Here is a 22,921-nt window from a genome sequence, read left to right as displayed (position 1 = left end):
ACCACAGCAGTGTGTTAATTGTAGCACATAGTGAATCTGTCATCATATTTTTGAATGTTGACTATACATAAGCTTGATAAAAGGTTCCAGTCACAATGGATAAGCTATTAAAAGTGAGCACGGTAAGATTTTCTGTAAATAGTCTTGGAAGAAGTAAATGTTTTCTGGCTAATTGAATATGGCCCATCATCCTTACTCTGGCATACTTAGATGTGTAGACCTGCTGTGATTTGTAACTTCTCTGTCAGGAAGAACATCACAAACCTAAGTCTTAAGATCTAATAAACATCTGTGGCTCTCACTTGTGACGGGATATTGTCAGGAAAGGCAGCTTAAAAGTAATGTAGTTATGCCTCTGTTAGCATAGATCAGCAGAAGCATTACATTTAGAATGGAACACAGTGTTGCACAGAACTGCATGGGGATCTTAGAGTTAGAGATGAGCAGCTAATTCTAGTTACCCTTGCAAATCTACTGTGATAGCAGATGAAACGTAATATAAATAGAGTGCATCAATAGAAATGAACATATGTGTAGCCAAGCATGTAGGAAGCATCCATTCTGCCTGATGTTAACAAGGACACACAGTTCTGCCTGTCATTTTAAGAAGAGAGTTGGGACAAAAGCAAATGTGGAATCTACTGCCTGTTTCCTTCCAGCAGGGTGGGAAATAATCATCTACTGGTATCTTAAATAAAAATAACCTATCCATCAACCAATCTTGTACCATCCCTTTGGGGAGTTAAACTGAGAATACAGTACATTGCCAGCTATCACCAAGCTATAAATCTAGTCCTAAGTCTTCAAGTGTTATTTGTGTGTTGTATTCGGTCATTTTCTTTGAAACATAGTTTATATTTGTAGGGTCATTTGTCTTCTCTTTGCATCAGTGCATATGTGTCTGGAAACAACACCTGCAAGCATGTTTTCAGGGTGTCATATTCAGGGTAATTGTTTGACCAGGGTAAAAATAACTTTTAGCTTCATCAAGAGCAGAATGAATCCTACTTTATGGACCCAGTCTAACATTTACTCTGAACTGCACACTGGCACTTAATCATTCATTTATTCAAGAACAATTGGTAGGTAAGACCCTCAGTCTGTGTTTCAGTTAAAATTGTAAGTGATCATATAATGTCTGTCCTAGACATAAGTGAAGATAAATTGCTATTCTTCAGAAAGAAACTTTGGAGGGCAGTGGAGATTGCAAAGTTGTACCATTGTGTTTAGAGGATGCACTTGTACTAGGCCTCTAAAACACTGCATGCTTTCAGAAATTGAATTGATAGAAGCTTTCATTGTTCTAATTTATTAGTGGGACTGCCCTGCAAAAAGATATCTCCCTTCTTTGTGTATTCAACTTGGCCAGAATCCCATAGTGCATTTACATAGGGAGAGAAAGCGTCTTCGCATTCCTTTCTTACATTCTGCCTTCTCCAAAAATTGGTTTTGAATGTATGCGGTTAAAACGGTCTAGACGGGTATATAAGTTGATTGACTGGCTGAATCTAGATTTGAAGGAGAAGGTGTAAAAATAATAGGATAAGGTCATAGAAAGGAACAGAATACTACATAGTGTTTACAGATAGCTGTATATAAAAATACTGTATGTCTATTAAGCTTTCTCTCTGCTGATGGCTTCGATGAGGTGCAGCAGTGAGTTTCACGATAATGCTTTATACCTGCATCACTCTACCAGATATCTGCTTGTTCTTTTAGACTTTATGCGATGCAAAGATAATAACTATAGCAAGAGAAATTAAGATCAGATTGCAAAACGTTTTAGTTTTCTGTCTCCAGCATATATTCATAAATCAAGAAACAAACAAAAAAAATTAATTCCATGCACTGTGTTTTCATAAGATCTATAGAAGATGTGATTATTTAAGGTACTTTATTAAGTAGCAAATACCATCTTAATGTAGATTATTTATCAAAGTCTACCTGCAAGTTGGGTAGGAGGGGTCCAGTGGAATTTTTCAGGCAGTTTTTAATGCAGATTGTTAAGACTACTCCTGGAGAAAGTTCTCTGCTACATGACATATATCACTCAATTTTTATTCTTTAAACCATATAAAATGAACCCGTTGCCCTTCAGTTTAGGTAAAGGGCAACAAAGCGAAGAGGGCTGGAACTTTCTGTCTTAAGCATTCTGTCACAGCAAAAGGCTGTGGCATAGGGCACTTCAAAGTGCCTTACTTGGCTGCAGTAAAAGGGGTTGTATTCTACCTCTGAACAGACAAGTTACAGTATTTGGGGCACCACTTGCATAGCTGGTAGCAGGCAAGGAATGGGGCACGGTGAAAGAGGGAAGGGAGAACCGGAAGATGGTTTTCCCAGCCAGCCAAGCCTCCGGATTATCTGGGAGCTGCAATCAGTGTGAGAGGAGAGAGCCTGTTTGAGAGCCATCCCAAGCTACCAGGTGGCCTCAGGACACTTAAGACTTCATGATGGAAAGTGAGTATATTTTCCTACTTAAACAATTCCTTTTTTTTTTTTTTTAAAAAAAAAAAGGAATCCATTTATAAATCTTGCCAATCTCTGAATCATGCAGCCACATATGATACTGTAAAGCTGTTTTCCTTACTCCAATGTCTTTGTGGATTGAATTTTTGTTTGTTTTGTTTTGTTTTGTTTTGTTACTGTAAAATATTTTCTTTGTAGCCACTCACAGTTACAAAAGATGTTTCTGCAAGCAAAGCTTCTATCTTTGAAAGCATTCCTGCTCTCTTTCAGTGTTAGACATTGCAATCCTTTCTGCTTCACAGTGGGCGATATGCAAATGAATTCTGGAATAGTAGCAGAGTATAGACTTGAGCTGTAAAGTTAGACTTTATGTCAAGGGTAGTCTTACTATGCAGTCTTAGGCAACTAATTTAACTTCATCATGTCCCAATTCACCAGAAGAATACTGGCAATATTAGGTAGCTCAAAGTAGTTTGATGGAGCTACATCGCATCTCCTCTCTGTTAATTTTCTTAATAAAATAGATCTGTTTCTAAAACAAACTATAACTTTCCCTCACAAAAATACGACAATTTTATATACAATATTCAAACTCCCACCCCACCCCCAAATCAATACGATTTATTTTGAATCTGTTATTTTTAACTCCCGTCACATGATTCTTAATAACTGCCTTCTTTCTGTTTGTTTTTTTGCTGACATTATACAGAATATTCTTTGGAAGATGGTTAAGTTTTATTGCCTAGCACAGTAAAAATACTAATCCCTGATTTCCACATGCAATTGTATATATTCATCAACCTATTTAGATATCAAGTGGGTGTAAGTAGAATGTGCACTCTTCGTTGTAATTTCTTTAATCCAATTTTGCAATGGATATTGGAATACATGGTACATCTGCAAATTTATTTCAAAGAAACAGCAATATTAATGGGGTGCAGGATTACTAGGAGGGTTATTATATTTGTGAAGATACATTACTGAGATCTTGAGTTGATAGGTCATCTAACAGGTTGGTAACACAAGTTACAAGCAATTTTTCAGCTGCAATTTTTCATCTCAAGTAAAGTCTTCTTGAGCAAACAGAACTGCTATCCAACTTATTTTTATACTTGTAATTAAACTAAAAAGAAATTTAAAAAATCTGTAAATGCAGAATATTTTTCTCCAAATGGAATAATTTAGAGATTTATAATCTTTCATGAGATTTCCTGGTTCTTAAGGGTTGGCAGACATGTACTATTTATGCAGGGTAAAGTGACATGCACATATGGTTAAGTGGATTTATTTGGTCATAACAGTGTACTCTTATTTAGTAAAAGTAAATGTGCACATTTAGACCAGAACAACAGCTCTTTTAGTACAAGAGGAGTATTCCAAAAGGGATTCTATTCCCCACTTAAGGCTGCTGCACAGGAGGCAGCAAACACTTTGCAAATCCAATAATAGTATTATAACCACTCACACAGCCCTACTGGCTAGTAACACAGAAGGTTAAAACCTACTTACTTATGTTGATTGTGTTCATGCCTTTTGTCTCCTTCTGTTCGTAAGCCACTGTTTAAAGCAGAATTCTCCAAGAGTTATGCCTTTTATATCTGCAGTGACTACTGGCTAAGTTTGAGACTCAAACCTGCAAATTCTCCTTTGTAAATTGGAACAAAAATTTTTCTGACTTCTGTCACAGGACAAAAGTATGTATCTTCTACATTTCTCCCAGATGATACAGCAGGATAATTCAGTTTAAAAGAGATACAAGTAACAGCTAATTCTTCTGTCCTTTTTATGTAACAGATCTCAACATCACTGCATCTCCACTAATCTGCAGTTGATGAAAACACACTTTTTTTTTTATTTTTTATAATATAATATAAATATATATATAATACATATATTTATAATCCACTAAGTATTAATTCAGATCAGTTTAAGGCAGGAAATATATTTTACGTTTATAATGGAAACTAAGGGGAAAAATCACTTTTCAGTTTTAATATTAAAGTTTTATAATCAGCAAACAATGGGAAGTCTGATTTTGAATGATGTTCTTCCCTTTCCATATGTTGCCAGTGAGATATATATATCAAGGGCATTGATATCTATCTATCTATCTATCTATATATAGATAAATATATAATTTGATAAATGACAAATATTGATCAATATTGATCAATATAAATATCATCAAATATTTATCAATAAAATTTGATAAATATTGGTATATATATCAATATATATATATTTAAATTATCATTATTTATTCAATAATTTTTGAGGGGTAACACACATCATGTATGGTTTGAAAGAGATATAGTATTCCTGTAATCAATTTAAATAAATTCTCTTCCAAAAAATTAAACCAGAGGAATGTGTCTTTTTTCTTTAAAAATGTAATCTGTATTTAAATGCAGGGAAAAAAAAAAAGGGGGGGTTGGTTCAAATAAAAGGAATCTGACTGAGAAGATGTCCAGTTCAGTGTCCTTCCAACTTTGGGCTATATTGTTTTGGGGACTGGTAAGATAAGTTTGGGTTTGATGGAGATAGGTATGAGAGCAATGATAAAAAGGACAGGGCAGAAGAGAATCATTTAATAAAGTGTGAAAGGGTCCTGGAAGAACTGAAAGGAAAACATTATCTAAAAGAAAATTGGGTGAGAATCTCATTTATTATTAGTTAATAACATTTGCAAACTGATGCTGAGTTGTGTTTCTCTTTCTCTCAGTACTCTGTTAATACCATATTACATCTTTCCCTCTCGGACAGTAAAGTTTTATTATTGTCAGTCAGTACCTGCCAGAATGATTGCATTTCTTTTCATGAGGTTTCAATGTTTTTACTTAAACTGGATTATTTTTAAGCATGGCAATTCCAAAACGGCAAAGGAAAGTATAAACTACAAACTGTTCCTGTAAATTTTCAGTTTATATGTTTATACAGTCACACTAGTGTGATCATTGTGCCATTATGCAAATGAAACCTTATAATTTATAAAAGCCTTGCTAGAGATACAAATGAAAATATTTGTTATACATACATATTTTATCTGGGGAAAAATAATTTTCAAAGTGTAAAGGTAAGGACAGTGGAAAGGCAGGGCTTGCTTTAGGTTATATTACTAAATGAATTTAATTTCACTTTTTTATATGCATACTATTCCAGGATTATTAAATAAATTAATTTATTACTAAATAGTCTAACATACAATCTATGATCATGGCAGTTCCATGGTTCTTATCTTATTCAGCTATAATTATTTTGTTTCTGGGGAGAGATGAATAGATTCACTATTCACCTCGGTAGATCTAAATTACATTGCTAACTTTTGTGTTTGCAAATATATCCCTGATGTGATTGGAAGTGCACCAATAAGCACTTACAAAAAGTTTCAGAAATTATTTAGTTGAATAAAAGGGAACTTGTTTTCAGAACAAGAGATTTCTTTGTGAAACTGTTCAACTATGCTACTTACACACCTTTCTATTCTCATTGATTTGCATTGCTGTTGGTAGGCTTTTTCGTATTGATACTACTCACCTAATTCATGGAACTACTGTAGAGCTTGTGCTAAAAGAGTTGCAAACATAAAGTACTGCATAGATAGTACTTATATTTTATGTCTGTTATAAAACTTTAAACTCACAAATGGATCCAATAAGCTCTACTGGACAGCTTTGGTGTATGTCCAATAGATTTTAATGCTATATTAAGGATCTCATGTTAAAGTTCTTCAGTTATTTTTCTCCTACATTTCTCACATGAGCTGTATTAATATATTTTCATCATATTTTTACATGATTCTGTCTACTTCAGAGCTGAGACCTAGATCTATTATTTTAAAACATTTTGATAACATTTGCTGAAAGTCTATTACCACATATTTATAGCTACTGCCTATGAAACACACGCCATAGTTGCCAGCTCATGCTTATGATAAATGGATACTGCGATGTTTAGCACTTACTTAAAAGCTGTAGACCTAGAGGACAATATACTTGGCTTTCACTAAAAACAGCAGTACTATACTTTCTAGTTTAAAATGTCCAACATATAGTTTCTGTGACTTCAGGGGAAATGAAACTGATATTAAAAAAAATGGACAAAAAAAAAAAAAGAAATTATCACTGTAAACATGTCAGTGATTACACATACATTGTTATTAGTAAGAATAAATAAGTAGAAAACGAAGAAATGAGAAGAAGAAAAATGGAGAATTGGAACAGAAGAATGACTTGGAGTGAAAATCACAGTAGTTCAGGTAAATCCTGACTGTAAAACAATTAGAGACTTGGCCAGATGAATGAGAAAATTGCATCTCTTTCAATGATACATCATATTAATTGAAAAGGAAGTTATTTTCAACAACAATCACCATATGTTGAGTTACTTTGTGTTTTTTTTTGTTTGTTTGTTTGTTTGCTTTGGAAACCCAAACCTCTCTAAATAGCTGAGACTAATCTTGGCTATATTGACAGTAATATGGAGTGAAATATTCAATGTAGTATGATGAATTTTGTGCCCCTACCTTCCCATTCCCCTAACAACTCGTCACCTGACAAGTTAAAAACAGATACTTTGGGGTCTGCTTCTATTGCTCTGTAAATAAAGCTTCAACACAGTAAAATAGGAAACCTGAAGGACTGTATGTTGAGAGTAATTGAATTTATTTTTCTTGTTGGATTTTCCCCAGTCTGCAGAGGAATCCTTCCTACTTGAATAAAATGAGCAATAAATGACCATGAGGTCTGATTGCATCTCTCGACAAAAGGAGTTTAGTTACTGGACATGGGGTATGAAAATGGGGTCCATAGGAAAGCCACAAGTCTTTGGGGAACCAAATTTCTTTTTCATTATTGTTGTGTTCTAAGGTATATAATACAGTCCTGACATGGACTGTAAGATTCTCATCTTAGGATTTTCCTTGTATATGTAGTACTTAGCACCTGAGATTGATTGTGAATGGGATTTATACACACTATTCCAGATCACATAATTGCCACAATAAGTTGTTAGAACAAAACTGAACTGTCTTATTTCTAATCATTGTCTGAATCGAAAATTGGGGGGTGGGGGGGTCATTTTTTTTTAATTACTCATTCTACTGTGTCCAAATAAAGAATTATTAGGGAAAGTATGCTGTCCTTTGAAAAACAGAGGTACAGAGGTACTATCTAGATGTGTGTATTTTTCTAAATGAGTCTGAATACTTATTTATGTATGAACACTGAACATTTTATTTTTACAAATCTTAATAGCATATAAATTTGTAATATAATTGGTTGTCTAGAAAGTGTTCATGATGTAGGGAAATCCTCCATTAAGGTGGACACAGTGATCATAAAAGAGACGATATTCCTTAATAAGAAGCTTAACTTAAAAGCTTTCTGGTGATTCTATGAATAGATATTTTTATATTCAAAATTTTATGAAAGGTTATAATCTTAAAAAGATTTATAAAACTTTTTTTAAAAAAGTTACACTTAACAAAAGATTTATAAACTTAAAGATGCATGGCATTATGCGCACTAGTGTAAAATTATTTTCCTGGTCTATAAAGGGAGAAAGAAAAAAGAGATTATCATTTTCTAAATAAACACAAGAATCTTCTGACTACAACTGAGGGGAGGAGAATTTTTGTAAATCCATGGCACTTTAACATTAAACAGAAATGAAAGAGAGACATTCCTCACTTGACTGAAATAAGGTTGAAGAAATCAGTCCACCTAAAAAACTGTCAAGAATTAGGAGGAAAAATAAACAAACAAACAAACAAACACACACTTTACTAATTAAAGCTTTGCTGATATTTAATATTTCTACAAAGAAGCTCCAATAAATTTGCCTGTTTTGACAAAAAATTCTGACTGAAAAATTCCTGATTTGTGCCAATTAATAGTGGTTAGTATCATGCAATGAGAAACACAGCCCTAAGACATTGTTAACAAAAGCAGTAAAGTTGCAAAGCAAGCCACAGAGATCTGGTAGTAAAAGAGATTTGAGTAACTTGCTACTGTATGAACACAACAGATTGTTTCCAGACTGAAACAAGTTTGGGCTGATTGGTTCAAGCATCTTTGTGCTTACACTTAATAATACTGTCACTTCCATTGGTGTAACTTTAGATATCCCATATTAAAGTAGTTTTTGTCAATATGGACAACTGCTAAACTGTCCGTGTCTAGCAACCGGAGACCATTCATATGGCATTTTCTCTTAGATTCTTGTGAAGTAGAATGATGAGATTTTGGGGGCTGAATTGCTGCTAGTATAAAAGAAAGTTATGATCTGTAATCAAATCATGTGGCTATAGCTGATGCAGTTCCTTTGTGCTTATTTGGACCCTGCCTGAACATTAAAAAAAAAAGAAAAAAAAAAAAAACCCTGCCACTGCAATGTGAATTTCCATTTACCTGACTCCGTTAATTTCATAGCTACACACCATATGGAATGCAGAGATTTTAGAAGTAGGAAGGAATTAGAAAATTACAGCTCTGCCTGGGGATTTGATAAATTCATAGAAGCTGCATAATGGCAAATTTAGGACAGAAAGAGTCAGCACATTTCCCAAGCAAAGAACAGCTCTTAAAAGTTTCCTCTAAGAAAAGAAAAACAGAAGGGGGAAAGAAAAAATCCCCCCCCCCCCCCCCCCCCCCCCCCCAAAAAAAAGAAAACTAACTAAAAAAGCGCAATGTACTTTATATTATTATTTTTATTGTCATTTACACTAAGCTCTTATTAAAGGCTTAGCTTAATTCAGACTTGTTACACAACAGAATCTCTGTTGGCAATATATTCAGTTTGCGTAACTTAGATAATCACCCATGCTGAACTGGTCCTGTGTGACTGAGACATCATCAGAATATGCACAGGTACTCTGATTTGTCTGCCTACTAGAGATATGATCAAACACCTTCTGGAATAAATTTCTTTCAGTAATCATGTGATTGCCTTTACATTAATGAAATATTTACGAGCAGAGCAAGTGAATACCTTATGTGTTCATTTGGTGGGTAAAATAAAACCTGGCATTTTTAGAACCATTTAAAAATGTTTTAGAACAAATTATTATTTAATGCATCCTCCTTCCACCCCCCACTCCCCTCCCCCCCCCCCTCAGTAAATTTATTGGAAGGATTCAAAATCAACATATGTAACAGGATAACATTTCAATCTACAAAAGTAGATTTCCTGTTTGTTACTTTTCCTTTCTTATTAAACACCAGTAAGTCCTATAGCCTTTATATGCCTTTGGAGATTAACTATGGATCTTACAGATTTTGTCATTGAGCTATGGGGAAAAATGACTTGCAAGATTATCATGACTGGAAAAAATAACATCTGTTGGCAAAATAAACAGCTGTCTGGCTGAGTTCTCTAATGAGTAATCTGCTACTAAGCATTTTTCCTCACAAGTAGGTTTAATTATAATTAATATATCCTACTACTTAATGTTCTTTAGAGACTTAAGAAATTTAGCTAGAAATTCAAAAAATGATGGGAATGTCCTTTCGACTATCCCTGTGAAAAGGTCTTTCATTGTAAAAAGCAAATAAAGCTTTTTGCACTGCTTATTTAGCGTTACTTATATTCTGCTTATTTTCAGAAATTTCATTAATTCTTTATCCTATGAATGTTAATAACAAATGGGTTTACTTATTTTATGTATAGTTCTCTGTCCTAATTTCAACTAGGATACAGTTAATTATCCTCCTAGTAGCTGGTACAGTGCTGTGTTTTGGATTTAGGATGAGAAGAATGTTGATAACACAGTGATGTTTTAATTGTTGCAGGGCAGTGCTTACACTAAGCCAAGGACTTTTCAGCTTCCCATACTGTGAGTGGGCAGGCTGGGGGTGCAGCAGGAGCTGGGAGGGGACAGACCCAGGACAGCTGACCCAAACTGGCCAAAGGGGTATTCCATACCATATGGCATCATGCTGAACAATTAATATGGGGGTGGCTAGCCGGTGTGGGGGGGCCGGCTGCTCAGGGATACGCTGGACATCGGTCAGCTAGTGGTGATCAATTGCATTGTGCATCACTTGTTTTGTACACATTATTATTAGTAGTACTATTATTATTATTATTTTCCTTTTATTTTCTGTCCTAATAAACTGTCTCTATATCAACCCACAAACTTTCTTTTTTTTCTCTCTTTCTTTTTTTTCTCTTCCCCATCCCACTGTGGGGGGAGAGCGAACAACTGTGTGGTGCTTAGCTGCTGGCTGGGTTAAACCACAGCATTCTATTGCTAGTGCAAGAAAGGATATTCTTCTCCTTCAGATTAACAAAAAAATGAGTAAGATAAACATTTGTCTTTCAGTGAACTCTGAAGCCATGTGTCAGCCTATGAATTATCCCATCTAGAAAAGTTATTCTTTCATCATCTTTCTGTAGCCTCTGGTGAAGAGGACATTTTACTGTGAACAGGAAGAATTGATGTGCTACAGAATTATTATCTACTTTTTAGTTAGAACAACTTGAAGTTAAGCTTAGCACTGAAGAAAAAAGTTTAAACGACACATTCTGTGTTTTATTAGAAATCAGCTTGTTACTCAAAACATTCAAGAAAGTTTGGCAGTCCATTTCCTGTTGCATTTATATATTTGGTATGCTCATAACGCTGAGTGAAGGAAATGATGACCAGTGAAATTCATATGTATGAAAGAGAATGCTAGGCACCCATATATCATGCCAGAAAGTGATAGCTTGGACTGCAGATTTGACTTGAAATGTTACTAAAAGGAGACATTCTGTTTTCAGTACTGGGCTTGGTTACCAGCCAAAACATGGGCATCTGTTGTTAATTCTCACTCTGTACAGAATCACATCTAATGTCCAGTTGCAAACCCAGAATGGGTCTCTAGAGTCTATGTCCCAATTGTCTGCTACTGAAAGATAGGCTTCACACTATATGTCATTTCGTAAGTCAGCAAGGCCTGTGGTCAGATAACAGACCCAGAATAATGAATTTAGTACTTAGTGAGCTGTTTCTAGTTTGCATTAATATGATTGTACTGAATTTATGTGTCAAGGCCTTGGTAGTGGGCGGCTGGAGGGGTGGCGTCTGTGAGCAGAACGCAGTGGCTGCCCCACATTAGATCAGGGCCAGCTCCAGCCGGCTCCAAAAGGGACCTGCTGCTGGCCAGAGCTGAGCCAATGAGCAACAGTGGTTGGGCCTCTTTGAGAGCAAATTTAAGAAAGGGAAAAAACCAGCTGCACAACTGCAGCTGGGAAAGAGAGTGAGAAAAAGCCCTGCAGACAACAAGGTGAGTGCAGAAGGAGGGCTGGAGGTGCTCCAGGCCCCAGAGCAGAAGTTCCCCTGGTGGAGAGGCCCATGGTGGAGCAGGTTATCTCCCTGCAGCCCATGGTGTACCATGGCCAAAAAGATCTCCACACTGCAGCCCGTGTAGGAGCCCCCGGTGGAGCAGGTGGATGTGGCCTGAAGGAGGCTGTGGCCCATGGAGAGTCCCCACAGGAACAGATTCGGGTCAGAGCTGCAGCCCATGGAGACGAGCCCACACAGGGGCAGGGGATCTGGGGGTAGCTGCCACCCGTGTGCGACACATGTTAGACCAGTTTGCTCCTGATGGATGGACCTCATGGTATGGATCCATACAGTATGGATCCAGTTTTTGAACAGCTGCTGCATGCAGGAAGCTCACACAGGATCAAGTTCAGGAAGCACTGTAACCTGTTGGGATGGACCTCTTGTTGGAGCAGTGGAAGAGTGACTATAAAGAAGCAGCAGAGATGCAGCATTAGGGACTGACCACAGCCCCCATGCCCTATTCCCCTGTGCTGCTTGGAGGGCGAAGGTAGAAGAAGGTGGATGGGGAGGAAGGTGGTTTTATATTGCTTTTAGTTTCTCATTGTTCTAGTCTGCTAGTGATAGGCAATAAATTACATTGATCTCCCTATGTTGTGTCTGTTTTGCCCATGATGATAATTATTGAGTGATCTCAATAATTATCAGAAATCAGAAAAAAAGTCAGAAAGTGTATTTTTAACATCAGACACAAGGGGAATGGTAAAAAACAAAGTTAGTGCACTGGTGTAAAGTGCACGAGAAAGAATTCAACTTCTTTTCATTTCTACATTTTTTTTTCCTATTCACATTTCATCTGCATGAGTGCCGAAGCTCTGGTCTTTTGGACTGTGATTGAGCTGTGCTAAATTGTGCAACAGAAATTTGATTAATCATAAATTGAGTGTCCTTGACAAATACCATTTATTTTACTAGAAAGAAGGTGGTAAATGTTTACATCATTTTCTAAGTCACTTTTTTCCACCTCATCAAATGAATTGCATATCTACTGAAGCAATCAGGGGAAAAACAAATAAGAGAATTAAATAATATGTTTTGCACCCTCCATTCCATATATATCCCAGCCCTATTACACTATTGATGTACACATTTTGTTATGATGAGGCATCAATTTCATTAACACTTTGCTAATAATATTTTAAATCTATATAATAATAAGCAGGATGCTGTCTAGTTGATGCTTCACATAAAATTATTTGATTAAAATCTGAGAAGAACACTGCAAGAGTTTCCCCTATTAAAGGATTAAAGGAAAAAAAAAAAAAAAAAAAAGCAACCTTCTGGTGTTGAGATTTCATATAAAATTTTTTTAAGGATTATTATAGTAGCTTCTGTTTTCCAACAGTATTCCTGAGGCATGAATATATTGCAGCCTGTGGGTTTATTTTAAAGCTATACTGCTGGCAAACTATTTGAGTCTTTTCGGATATCATTTTCTCATAGTCACCATTGAATATACATCTCTAGCAAACCTTGTTTCACTGTAAAATATAAAATAGTTTTTTTTCTTTTTTTTTTTTAATTTAAATGTAGTTCCCAAATGCAAGTTCCCAAATTTATATTTTCATTATGTAAATAACATTGATGTATTTCTACTGTGTAACGTCTCACCTCATCCTCTGAAAAAAGAAGGTGAAAGTATAAAGTTGCTTAAAAAATAAAATTCCATTAATTTCTTTATAGATATTTATAAAAATATCTATAAAAAAAGTACCCTATAAAATTCACTATACAAGTTCCATCAAATTTAAAATACTTCTTTTTCTATTTAAGACATTGCAAGGAAAATTATGCAGTTAGAATTATGCATTTCAAAAATAAATAGCTATTGGAAAGGTATTATTTTTCCTTTGCTTTTCCTAATTATTTCAGTTTATGCAAGCTTGAGATGATGAAATTGAGAGAATTATCAGCTTTCTAGTAGATGCTTCCCCTACCACATTTAGAAAATCTATGGAAACTCTTGTTGGGATCTATAAATGTAGACAAATGTAGAATGTTAAAGAACGCAATGAACTCAGCCCTTATTATAGAATCATTAAGGTTGGAAAAAACCTCCAGTCTCCTAATCATTTTCGTAGCCTTCCACTGTACTCTCTCCAGGAGCTCCACGTCTTTCTTGTGCTGGGGAGCCCTGAACTGGACACTGTATTCCAGATGTGGCCTCATGAAGGCTGAATGGGGGCTCATGAAGGCTGAATAACCTCTCTTGACTTACTGGCAACACTCCCTAATGCACCACAAGATTCTGTCAGCCTTCTTGGCCACAGGTGCACATTGCTGGCTCATGGTTAACTTGTTGTTCACTGAAACTCCCAGGTCCTTCTCCATCAAGCTGCTTTCCAGCAGGTCAACCCCCAACCTGTGCTGGTGAATCAGGCTATACCTCCCCAGGTGCAGGTCCCTGCATTTGCTTCTGATGAAGTTCCACTCCTTTCAGCTCTTCAGCCTGTCCAGGTATCTCTGGATGGCAGCAGAGCCATCTGGTCTATCAGCCACTCCTGTGTCATCTGCAAGTTTTGTATCATCAGGAAAGTCACTGAGAGTGCGCTCTGTCCCTTCATCCAGGTCACTGATGAGTAAGTTGAACACTGGACTCAGTACTTTTAGCCCTGGGGGACACTGACAACTACCGGCCTCCAACTGAATTCTGTGCTGTTGATCACAACCCTCTGAGCTCTGCCATCCAGCCATCTCTTAATCCACCTCACTGTCCACTTATCTAATCCAGACTTCCTGAGTTTATATATGAGGATGTTGTGGGAGGCCATGTAAATATTTTGAATTTTGAATATTAGGATCTATATCAACTATGTATATTTCTCTATAAGCACGCCTGTTGCCATGGTGAAAAGGGAGTGAGCAGATAAATCAAAGAAAAAGTATGAAGGCTTTTGGATTTAAAAAATGGGTACACTTGATGTCAAGGAGTCAAAGCTCTGTGTTGCAGAAGGCAGAGCTGTGGCTGACGATTGAAACACCAAGAGTACTTTCAGAATCTTCCTATAGCAAATACAAATTCTTTCAGCACTTAGAAAAATGTGTTTTATTAAAGACTTGTGTAAATATTTTCATTGAAGAATGTGCCATCTTTTCTTCTAGATATGTCACAAGACTTCTTTAAATTGCAAGTTTCAAGCTAAAGAGCTCTAATTTTTCCCAGAATTTGGCAGTCAGAACTTAGCTGGTCTCTTAACACTCTAATGCATTTTTAGGAAAACAAGATCAGGGATTACATATCACTCCCAGATTAAACTTCAGTATAAATGAATTCATAAAAAAAACCTGCTATTTTTAAAAATAGGAACTGTCACATTTGGCTACTTCTGTCAATAGTATCTCAACATCTGCAGCTGAGCCCCTTTGCTGTCAATTTAAAACAAAACAAAACAAAACAAAAAAACTTTAACGAATCACTTAGCTATAAAGCATATTTGTAAACAGAGATTAGAGCTCCAAAACTGTTGGCACATAGGTGGCTTTGTAACAGAAACTTGTGCTAAGGCTGATGCATTACTACATGGCAGGTAGGTATATGTTGGAAGAGAGTGTAGAAAATAGTCCGAGGTTTATAGCTTTGAGCTTTGAATATAGTTACATTGAAATGTACTTCAAATCATTAAAAAAAATAGATTTTATTTAGCATAACAAAGCTCTGAGGAGCTTTGAACAGCCATCAATCTATTTTATTTAGTTATTTATTTTTATATTTATTTCAGGAAAGCCTTTGGTTTCCAAACAGGGAATTGTTAATAATTGAAAAAAAATATTATTACCTGCGTATCAGGGTACACTTCTAAACAGATGCAAGAATGCGAGATACCAAAACCAGCAAACAGAAAAGTATATTTTCAAGAGAATTTGCATTATTCACCTCTAACAGTGAAATGTTGGAAGTTAGAATCATTTATATTTATGTAGCCTCCATAGACTGCACATTTTAGTTCACCTGTTTTTGTTCTTATGTATTTTCCCTTTTAACATCAGTTATAGTGATTTGATTTGATATAGGGCATTAGCTGAGATTTCCAAAATGAACTTAGAAGAGCTAGGAGATTGTTTTTTTGAAATTCCTTTGTCAGTTCTAGAATTTTATGAGTTGATTCCTCTTTCAATCTCAAACCATTTTTTTAAAATAGATTTGTAAACTTTGGTCTCTAAGTAACAATTATAATAATCTAGTCCGAATTCCTGAATAGTACAGGCCATACAATTTAATTCATCGATTTCACATCTGTCCATGTGTTCTTTTGATGATGAATTAAAAGAGCATGTGTTGCAGATAGGGTTAGCAACTGTATCAGGTTTTCTTGCTCCTATTTTAAGACTAAAAGCAAAATTACATATCAGCACTAGTTACAATTTACATAGTCTAGATACATCAAGCTGGACATACATTGTTTGTTAGCTCGAATATCTGTTGCTCTTTTGGTTGTGTTCTTTTTTATTCATGGAGGTAGGTTTGACAGAAAGAGTCATTGCATTTGGTAATTGCCAAATAGCATTGGTTATTGGTTATTGTGTGCCAATGCCATCTACAGTTTAGCATGAGATGCAAAGATGGCATTCTCTCTACATAATTGACCTCATTTTTTCAGGTTAGAATAAGATTTTTTTTTTCCTTCTATGACAAAACATGAAATAATATAAAAATAACTACAAGCCATCTGATCAACGTTTTTAACAATGAAATTTTCTAAGAGTATATTACATCCATTTTTCTCCAGTTAAGTAGATGCTACTTCATATAAAATTTTACAAGTATTGAAATAGATACAAAAACTCTACAGAATACATTAAAACAAACAAAAACAACAACAACAAACAACCACAACAACAACAACAAAACACACAGAAGAACAAAACTATGGCAACTGTGTAAAACTTCTTTAAAAATATGGATTGGAGTCATGCCAGAAAAAGAAAAAAAGTTTGACAGCCTGGATGTTGGAATAGGTTGAGAGTTACGTATTGTGACAGGTAGAATAGGGAGGTATATATTTACTGAGTGAACACCAGTTCTTTCTCTCAGTAAATATATACCTATATAAATATATACCTATATACCTATAGTAACTGAAAATCATGTTTCTTGCTGGAAATAACAGCATCCCAAGAATGTGGTTTTAAACAGTCAAAATATGAGCAGACTTTGAAATACAATTTAGTGACCTTTATGCAAAAAGTATTGAAAAATCAAGGATTATGGAGTTGTAAACTCCATAATAACTTTTTAAAAGAGCAAAGTTGTTAAAATAGCAAGAGACTGTGAAGTTACTCAAGACTCTTGTTTTGTCTTTGGCATTGTATACAAAACATTTTCCACTAGTAGACAGAAAAGACTAGTGAACAACTAGCTAGACTATTCTCCTTTCTCTCCTTTCCTGATAACAACGAAGAGAAAACACTATTTTTTTGAAGAATCTTTATCCTTTGGATTACTTATTTGGACTATGAGCTTTTTCACTGAAAAGAAAAAACAAACAAACAAACAAACAAACAAAAACCTTTTACCAGAGTGTGTTTAGTGTATTATCCTGACAGTACTTATAGCTCTGTATTGTACTGCATCTTTCCAATTGAAGACTTATTTTGTAACAAAACATCTCTTAGTAATTTGTATTCTTAATTTATTTTTCTCTTGTGCTTGTGCCAACAGTTGTACTTAGCTATGAGAAACATGTCTGTTTTATGAAAACAATGTATTTTTCACTGAATAGAAAAGCTATATTCTCGGAAATCGGAGATTAAAACATAAGAATGCCAAGTAGTTTAGGAAAACTGAGATTAAAACTTTTGTAGCCCATCTGTATCATACTATTTGGGGAAATAATGAATTTATAATGAAAAGCAGGTGTAGAAGATGACGTTTAAATGAATCACTTCAAGTGGTCAGCAAAAGGCTTAAAAGACATCTCATGGGCAGGCTGATAGTATGCTGAAAGTTTGTTAAAGAAAGTCTAATCAAGAGCACTAAACAAGTATTGCTAGTATAAAGAGGCTCTTCTCGTAATAATTGACAGACAACAACTAATGAAAAGCAAGTACATTTGCACCACTGTGGAGAAAGTATGTCTTCATCCTTCTGGTATCTTCCTTATTCTGTACCATCAGACATTTTTTCTGGAGATAGCCTTTGCCCTGCTGCGTACAGGGAGCTTACAAAGGTGCCGTGAATTTGGAGGAAGAACAAGAGCATAGAGGGATTGAAAAAGGAAATAAAAGAGAATAGCTTATTTCAATTCTTGGCAATTTTACTTTGTCACTTCCAGTTTCTTGCTAATAGACCTTGGATGACTGTAAAGCTTATCCAAGTTTTTAGTTCACATCAGTGGGTACCTGGGATCTATTAGTGGGTGATTTATGGATCTTGGGATATTTGAAGAGGAGATTTAACTTTGAGATAGACGGGGTTATCTGATTAAAGGCTTTTAATATCTGTAAGGATCAGTGCTGACATTAGAAAAGTGTGTCCAGTTTTTGTAGTTAGCTATGTGAAAAAAAGATTTTCTTCCGCATGCTTATAGTAGTGTGCATCAGTTAACAAAGAAAAAATATTATACATTCACAGTGAGGATTCCTAAATGAGGAATAGTTCTGGGATTAGAAGTTCTTTTATTTGACCTATTTACATCTTGGTGAATGCTAGCTCCCTGCCATCCTAGAGGGAAAGTGATCTTCATTTAAAAAGGACTTTTGTTGGTTGATCTTGTGTTATAAAATAACATAGGACAAAGGCACCTGAAGTTAACAATAGTATATAGTACTTAAATGCTTTTCTCTCTTTAGAGAGGTTATAAGGCAATGTATAGAAAATGTTTTTAATTTCAACAAAACTTATTGGTATTTTTATGTCCCAAATGCCTCAGATTGATTCGTTAATTAAAAATATTGCTTTAAGAGAACATGGGTAAATATTGATTTTGAATCTAGCAGTTATATTGGCAGTTGGTTATTTAGAGAAAAAAATCAGTAAAATTCCTCGCCTCAGGTAAAGGACAATCCACTTTGATTGTCATTTACTTATGCAGTAAAACAAAATTTAAAATGATGAATTAGATCATTTAGAAGATATTTTTCCTCATTTTGTTATTGCAGAGTTATATATTTTTTTTTGGGGGGGGGGAGGGGGGAGGGAGAACGAGGTGGGGCAGAGGGCAAAGAGGGGAAGTTTAGCAGTTATTTGTTTAATCTTTTCCATTACTAGCTTTGTCTTTTGTAGCAGTGATTCTTTTAGTCTTTTTAAATAGAGAGCTTTTTACATTCACAATTGGGTGTTTTGCTTTGTATTGGAAGGCATATCTTCCATCCATAATCTTCTAGATTTAATACCTTTATCTTGGGATTAAAAAAATAAAATAATAATAATAATTTTAAAAAATCAAGATCAAAATATGATCTTTGTTTGAGTGAGAGGGGAATCCTTTCAAGTATTCCTTGAGAGATTTTGAAAAGCTATTTAGCTGTTTTTCATCTTTTTTTTTTTTTTTTTCTTTTTTAAGATTTGGTAACATACATAATTGTGACAAATGATAGAAGATCTATCTATGCAGCAGAAATGCATAGTTTACAAGAAATGTTTCTAACATGATACCTTCTTGATGCTGGTGGCCACAAAACTGCTTTCACTATGAAGCTAGTTCTGGAACTGTTCATGGAGGATAGTTAGTAATGAAACAATGTCTGCTGTGATAATTCCCACAATTTGCACAAAGTCCTTGAAATATTGAAGTCATTTTATATTCTATGCAACACATAACTTAAGTTGTACTTTATTCTGTTGTGTTCTTTATAAACATTCATAAATTTAAACACTTTTAACAGACACTTTTATTGTGGAGAATGCCTGGGCATAGCAAAGTTTATTTTTCTCTGAGAATCCCAGATTATTTTCTGAATCAATACATTTTATTCCTCTTCCACTTCCCAGGGATCCTGACAATATTACAATATATTAAACCTGCTTTTCAATTTTAGTACAGTGTTATTATTCTGTGAAATATTTATCTATTGGAACATTTATACTTATTTTGTTCATTTTAGGTGTGGATGCTTTACACATTACTGTACCTATCACAGGAGGATACATGTACTATTTGTAGTTATCTAGTTTCCTTTTATAGTGCAATTAATACATATACATTTTAGAAAAAAAATTACACTTGTTAAAATACACTGTTCATTATCTTATTCAATTATCAGTGATTCATGGACTGTTAGTGATGTAGATCACACAGAAGAAAAAATAAGGGTTATATATCAACAGGGGGAAAAAAATGTTTTTTCTAAAATCACTATTGTGTCCAGAGACTGATATATTTAGGCATGAGACAACGTGTATGATTCTGTCTTGTGAAAGGTCTATGTATAAAAATCTGCCTCAGACTTTGTGGATTCCAAATTTGTGTACTTTTTCTGTGTGACCATGGTGATTACTGCAAGCACAGAGTGAAAATAAAACATAACTATACTTTTTCTTATCAATAACACATTTATTTGTTGTTCAAGGCAGGTGGTTAGTTTAGTGTGTCACAATGGCCAAATAGATATAATCTCTGAACTCGAAGTATTGTGCAATGTTGAATAAACCTCACTTAATCATAGGCTAACTAACCAACTGACACTCCTACCAATTAAAGACCATTGTTACATAAACTATTAAATAACTAGCAAGCTGTCCTGATCATTGAAATTGAAGTTAATAGCAGAGCACTATTAATTCAGCACTTTTTTTTTTTTTTTTTGTGGAAAGTAATTGCCAGTTTGCCTGAAAAAAAAAATGGTGGCCTTCTGCAATGGGGTTACAGCATCGGCAGATAGGGGAAGAACAACTGACATCATCTACCTGGACTTTTGCAAAGCATTTGACACTGTCCTGCACAACATCCTTGTATCTAAATTGGAGAGATATGGATTTGATGGATGGACCACCCAGTGGGTGAGAAATTGGCTGGATGGTCGCGCTCAAAGAGTTACAGTCAACAGCTCAATGTCCAGGTGGAGATCAGTGATGAGCGGTGTTCCTCAGGAGTCAGTACTGGGACCAGTGCTGTTTAATATCTTTGTTGGTGGCATGGACAGTGGGACTGAGTGCACCCTCAGCAAGTTAGCTGATGACAGACACCAAGCTGTGTGGTGCAGCTGACACACTGGAGAGACCTTGATGAGCTTGAGAGGTGGGCCCTAGCACAAGAAGGATAGGGATGTATTAGAACGAGTCCAAAAGAGGGCCATGAAGGTGATTGAAGGGCTGGAGCACCTCTCCTATGAAGACAGGATGAGAGACTTGGGGTTGGTCAGCCTGGAGAAGAGAATGTTCCAGGGAGACCTTATAGCGTCCTTCCAGTACTTAAAAGTTAGCCTACAGAAAAGCTGGGGAGGGACTTTTTATCAGGGAGTTTAGTAATAGGACAAGGAGTAATGGTTTTAAACTAAAAGAGAGCAGATTTAGATTAGATACTGAGAAGAAATTATTTACTGTGAGGGTGGTGAGGCACTGGAACCTCACCAGAGGAACCTTCTCTACCCAGAGATGTTGTGGCTGTCCCATCCCTGGAAGCGTTTAAGGCCGGGTTGGATGGGGCTTTGAGCAACCTGCTCTAGTGGAAGGTGTCTTTGCCCATGGCAGGGGGATTGAAACTAGATGATCTTTAAGGTCCCTTCCAGCCCAAACCATTCTATTATTATTATTTCATACTGAACTCTGGCAGGTAGGAAACACTAGAAGATTCTTGAACTCCTTGAGTGGAGAAAGTAAAAGTTTCATAATCCTTCAATATTACATAGGTAATGCTTGTTTGGGAATCTCTAGTCTGGTGGTGGTGATATGTTTAGCTTCTATTAGAAGTATGCCTTGATTACCAGGTAGAATTCTTGAGCCATCTCATTTGATAAGAACTCAAGCAAATTAAACTCCATATTTCATTAGGAATGTCTGTGTATTTGCTAAGAATAGCTATATATTTATTTAGGCTTGATCAGAAAGATTAACATTTTGTGACTAGGCATAGACCAGATAGGCTTCAGTCTTCCAAGTGTTATCCTCATTCTTAAAGCACTAAGTGAAACATGGTTTTTGTATAAAGTTTCAGTGGCATAATCTACAGGAGTGCAGTCACCATAATGATTGTTGTGGTTTAACCTGGCCGGCAGCTAAGCACCACACAGCCGTTCGCTCACCCTCCCCCCTCCCTCTCTGGAATGGGGGAGAGAACCAGGAAAAATGAAGCCTGTGGGTTGAGATAGAGACATTTTATTAGGACAGAAAATAAAAGGAAAATAATAATAATGATGATAGTACTACTACTAATAATGTGTACGAAACAAGTGAGGCACAATGCAATTGCTCACCACCCGCCGATGAATGACCAGCCTATCCCCAAGCAGCCGGTTCCCCCACCCTGGCCAGCCATCCCATATTAATTGTTCAGCATGGCGCCATATGGTATGGAATACCCCTTTGGCCAGTTTGGGTCAGCTGTCCTGGGTCTGTCCCTCCCAGCTCCTGCTGCCCCCCCAGCCTGCACACTGGGCAGGACAGAGTGAGAAGCTGAAAAGTCCTTGGTTTAGTGTAAGCACTGCTCTGCAACGCTTAAAACTATCAGTGTGTTATCAACATTATTCTAATCCTAAATCCAAAACACAGTACCCTACCAGCTACTAGGAGGAAAATTAACTCTATCCTAGCTGAAACCAGGACATGATATAATTGCATGTGGTAATTTTCAGTGCAAATTGGACTCGCAGTTTTGGCCTAACTTTGACAAGTATACTGGCTTTTAAAATGCCTAACTTTTAATATCTCTTAATCTCAATATTAATGCTTCCTAACGTGGTGGGCTGACCCCAACTGGTAGTTATATCCCACCACAGCTATTTGCTCATTCTCCCTCTCGGCAGGATGGTGGTGGGAGAAAATTGAAAGAGCAGAAGGTGAAAAGCCCCCAGCTTCTGTTGTTTAGTGTGATGTCATATGTTATTGAACATTTTAAAGTCAGTTTGGGTCATGTCCTCTCCCAGCTTCTTGTGTACCACCAGCATCCTCACTAGCAGGGCAGTGTGAGAGGCAGAGAAAGCCTTGACACTGCAAGCACTGTCCAGCAATAGCTAAAAGACAGGTATGTTATCAGT

General features: G+C 35.9%; 1 long non-coding RNA gene across 1 annotated transcript in view; it reads left to right on the top strand.

Moving 5' to 3' along the window:
- The first annotated feature begins 2,125 nt into the window (after positions 1–2,125).
- The window catches only part of LOC136790157 (uncharacterized), a 134,300-nt gene continuing 113,504 nt past the window's right edge, over positions 2,126–22,921 (top strand). The window contains exon 1 of the long non-coding RNA XR_010829586.1: positions 2,126–2,457. This is a non-coding gene — a long non-coding RNA (uncharacterized lncRNA). The remainder of the gene's footprint in view (positions 2,458–22,921) is intronic.

This window comes from Anser cygnoides, chromosome 2, assembly GCF_040182565.1.
Source record: "Anser cygnoides isolate HZ-2024a breed goose chromosome 2, Taihu_goose_T2T_genome, whole genome shotgun sequence".
NCBI classification, from domain to species: Eukaryota; Metazoa; Chordata; class Aves; order Anseriformes; family Anatidae; genus Anser; species Anser cygnoides.
This window is presented reverse-complemented; position numbering and strand designations above follow the sequence as displayed.